At 36.0% G+C, this 4,905-nt stretch overlaps 1 pseudogene; it reads right to left on the bottom strand.

Annotated features, from left to right (window-relative positions):
• Window positions 1-211: 211 nt before the first annotated feature.
• LOC139387983 (isotocin-neurophysin IT 1-like) lies at window positions 212-4,403 on the bottom strand (annotated as a pseudogene).
• Window positions 4,404-4,905: the final 502 nt, after the last annotated feature.

The raw sequence follows: 4,905 nt of genomic DNA, 5'->3' as shown, positions 1-4,905 counted from the left end.
TCATCACGCACAGCTTTTTATCCAGAAAAAAGTTTGCTTGATGGAAAAATCTCTGGTGGGAAAATATGCATTTTGATTTATGCAGATTTGAGAATAATCACGTAAAAATTGGTCACAAATTGGATGGAAACCTAGCTCTTGACTATCCTGACAGTTGTTTTTGTACAGTAAGCTTTATTTGACTCTTGAAGCACAAGCGATTACACAAACAGTTACAAGCAAAACTAATCCTTTACATCTATGTCTGTCTTCTGTACAAAATGTATGTACATAGGTATGCCTCTGACATTGAGATGTGACAGGTTTTTTACACTGTCTTTCAACTCAGGACTGCCACTGAATTAGAGGCTGTTTTATTTGTGGACTCTGTGGGGAGGGGTGTGGCTAATCATGTTCAGAAGCTTCATCAGCAGATCATGGCCATGGCTACTGCTCACTGATTGGCTTATGTATTCAGCTTCATCCTCCTCAGTACAGGATTGGTCAATACTACAACCCTCTAAAAGAGAAAAGACCAAAATAGACAATCTGTCACACAAATGTCATATTAAACTGAATCTGTATGAACTCACAACAAGTAATACATGTAAATAGTACATTATTACCATTGGCTAACACAACACCACATTTATTCCTAAACTCTTAAGTAATTGTGGAGCAAATAGCAAATTGCAAATTGCTGACAATGACAAAGTATTCAATACCACAAGAGCTTGGCACATGATATTAACAATTCAATTGTCTATTTAAATTGCCACAACCAGCAATCCATAGAAAAACAAACCCTACTGTATACAATGCGTTTTGCTCCTTTGCAGAATCTTTCAGTGTGAACGGAAACATTTGCTATACATGAAAATAGGAGTATAGTCTTTGTCTTACCCACGTCACAGCAGATCCCCGGTGCAGCACAACGTCCCTCCTCAGAGCCACACACTCTTCCTCCGGCCTCACAGGGGGAGGGCAGGTAGTTCTCCTCCACGCAGCCAGCTGCCTCTGGCGAGCCCACGTAGCAGCCCATCCCCTCCCCACAGCAGATATTGGGGCCAAAGCAGCGACCCCTGTCCCCGGGGCCACATGACATGCACTGGAAAGATAATAGGAAAAAGAAAGTTATAGTTATATTGCTATTATAGAAACAAGTTATATATTTATAGAACATTTCGTTTTTTCATAACAGTACAATACAATATACAGTATTGATAAACAAATACATTCTAAACCAGTTATAATTGTAAAAGATAAAGATACAAAAGAATTAATTAGAAACAGTTCAATTAATTACCATTTTAAAAGCTTCTATGAAAATGTAAATAAATCAAAATAAAAGAACAGTTGGATGGATCTTATAGCTTTCCTAGACGCAACAACTATGAAGCAACTATCAGCAGACAAAAAAGAACCAAGTATGGATGGCTTTCCCATAGAATTCTATTAAACATTTTGGGGTAAAGTAGTCCCACTATTTACACAAATGACAACAAACGTCACTCAATTCAGTACTTCCTAGTTCAATATCAAACAGTTATTTCAGTTATATTAAAACCAGGAAACTCTCTGTAGTGTCCCCTGCTGATTATAGACTCATAAGGTTAATAAATTGTGACAATAAAATTATACCAAAGCTTATAGGCAATAGGATGGCAAAAGTCTTACAGACTTGATAATCAAACAGGGTTTATAAAAAAACCTCAAACAAATACAAGAACATGTTTCAGTTTAATACCATACGCAAACAAAAACAACAACATATAGATTTATCAATAATGGCTGTTGATGCCAAAAAGGCTTTTGACCGTCTTGAATGGCCTTTTCTATTCAAAACTTTTACATTTAATACAAATATTGTATAAATGTCTTATATCAAAAATATACACAAATAACGCGTTATCTGATGAAATTGCTTTAGAAAGAGGCACAAGACAGGGATGCCCCCTCTCCTCTCTCATGTTTGCACTGGCAATTGAACCGCATGCAGAAAGAATTAGACAGGACCCAGTTAACGTAACAGGTATCAGTAATGGTAAACATGAATATAAACTAAACTTATTTGCAGATGATCTCCTGATATACCTGACCAATATTTAAAAGTCAATGCCCCCTTTGCTAAAAAATATTTTTCAGAATACTCAAATGTCAGGTTATAAAATGAATGTGGAAAAAAATGAACAATGCCAAGAAAAATAATAACTCACGATCTACAGCAATGCTTTAAGTGGACCACAGAAAATATTAAATACTTTGTTTGCTTAATAAGTGACAACAAACAACACATTAATAAAGATAACTTATCGTGTAACTTTTTAAATGTTTTACTTTAGTTTATTTGGTAAATATTTTCTTAACTCTATTTCTTGAACTGCATTGTTGGTTAAGGGCTTGTAAACATTTCACGGTAAGGTCTACCTGTTGTATTTGGCGCATGTGACAAATTTAATTTAATTGGAACTTTATTCCATTATGAAAGCAACAATATGAAAGCAGATCTAATTAAATTTAATAATTTTCCCATAAATCTCACAGGTAGAATAAACCTCTTAGAATGGAATGGCTGACAAAGTTTTTGTATTTATTTATGGTAACCCCACTGAAGGCATTCTTTATAAAGGTATACTTGGTCATAACAGACTTCATATGGGCAAATAAAATTCACAGAATAAACCGTTTTACATCTTCCTAAGTCTGAGTGTGGTTTTAACCTTTCAGACTTGAAATTATATAAACTCACTACCCAAGGTTTTTACTTGTGACATTAAGTTAAATGCACTAAAGAGGAACAATGGATATGTATGGAAGATGTGCATGCTCATCCGCAGAATATTTTTACGTGTCTATTTTCAAAGGATAAAACTTAGAACATTAAGAACTTCATAGTGAAGAACATTAACAATATGGAAGAAAATAAAAAGTATTCTACAAGAACCAATATTACTCCCTGAAAACACAACCTTATGGAACAATCCTTGGATATCTTTTGAGACATCACCGATAATTTGGTCCACATTGAAAACTAAAGGCATAGAAACCGTGAATTAAAAAGTAATTTTGGACTGACCAATGTAGATAGTTTCAAATACATGCAACTTAAAAGTTACATATCACAAAATGTTGATTTTAAATATTTTGGACATCAGCGCAACCTTGAGGGAATCGTATTTGAGTCCAACAAGAATGGTTCATATGATTGGGAAGATATACAAAACCTTGCAGAGAGCATATCCAACTGACAATCTCTTAGAAAACCAAGACAAAAGTGTATGCTTAATCCAGTATAAACGTATGTATAGAATATATTATACAAGAGACAAAATTATCAATTCTACAGCACAACGGCAGAGTCATGTCTCAAGTGCAAAACTAATAATGACTCAATAATCCATTCTTTCTGGGAATGCTATAAAGTCTGGAAATTGTGGACGGAGTTGTCTGTCAGAAGTATTACAATGTAAAGATACTTTTAATCTGTCTGCATATTTCAAGACAGGTATATGGGGTGTAGTGAGATACCCAATGGGCTGGACGATTCTCTTCTCATCACTCAATTTGAAAAGACGTATACTAAAAACTTGAAAGTTAATCAATCCGCACACAATGGAAAAAATTGAATGATTTATTATTTAAATGTTGAAATAGCCCAGGCGTCCGAGAAAAAACAAATTGGTACAATTTAAGGCCAAGTGGCAAACAATAATGCAGGCACTAGTGAGCCTGCAGATCTGGGCAGATGAGCGTCATTATTTGTGTGTCTGTAAGTTTTTGTTCATATATATAAGAGTGTTTTTGTAGTCTAAAGAAAAGGGGGGAAAGGAGGGGGATATACAGTATTGACATGCAATAACCTTTGATTTGAACGTGCAATCTCAACCCTTCAAAGGAAAGATGCAAGCCTATATGCAGCCACGAATCTAACTCTATAACAGACACACTGTAACAATAGACAATAACAAAGAGGAACTGCTCAGAATTACTTGGTACCTTTCTGGATGGGAAAGCAAGGGCTGATCTCTTGCCTCCTATGGGGCAGTTGGAGATGTAGCAGGCAGTGCATACAGATAGCAGGAACAGCAGACAGAGGGCGGACACTGAGGTGCCAAACATAGCCACTGAGAAAGAAGGAAAAATTGATTTAAGTTGATGCTACTTGTCTCAGGATAGAGATAAGATGGTATTATCAATCATAGACAGTTTATTGCTGCAATAATTCTTGCAAAGTCTGTTACAGAAACACGTTTTTTCTTTTTTTTAAGATTAAGTCGTTTTAAGATTGTCAGAGAAAATACAAACACTGTATGAGATACAGAAGACACACTTACTGTGTTGAGGTTGAGGCTTTGGTGAGGATGATCTGCGAATTTGTCGATGGTTGATCTTGGTAAAGGTTGATTGTCTTTGTTCATGTTCCTTGCCAAAAGGTACCCTTTTATACCTCTTGCTCCGTCTCTTAGGCTGTGACATGGCCTCAAAACCACCAATTAAGTCCAATCAAGACGTTATTCCTAATTGTGTGACCTGATTAGTAAAGGGAATGGACATTGAGATGGACAAGAAAAGGGCATATCAGGCGTGACCATGCATAAGAGGTATGGGGGGTCTGGTTAGGGGGGGGAGACGAGCCCGAGCCCGAGTCAAGACTGAGACCAGAAAAAATGTGAGTCCAATTCAAGACCATGAATTTTGTCAAATCACCACCATAACAATTCAAAATGTCCAGGATTTCTGTGTTCATATTTCAGAACAACATATGAATTCTTTAGACATTCAGAATGGTTACAAAATGCATGCTGAGGGAAAACAGAGCCACTATACAAAGTATTACTAACCCAAACACAGTGGGGAACAATGAGGGCCCTCTACGCCTCTAAGGATTAATAAAATAATAACAATAATAATTGTTTGTGGACTATT

Source organism: Oncorhynchus clarkii, chromosome 29 (assembly GCF_045791955.1).
Source record: "Oncorhynchus clarkii lewisi isolate Uvic-CL-2024 chromosome 29, UVic_Ocla_1.0, whole genome shotgun sequence".
Classification (NCBI taxonomy): domain Eukaryota; kingdom Metazoa; phylum Chordata; class Actinopteri; order Salmoniformes; family Salmonidae; genus Oncorhynchus; species Oncorhynchus clarkii.
The sequence above is the reverse complement of the archived record's forward strand: the minus strand, read 5'-3'. Positions and strand labels throughout refer to the sequence as shown.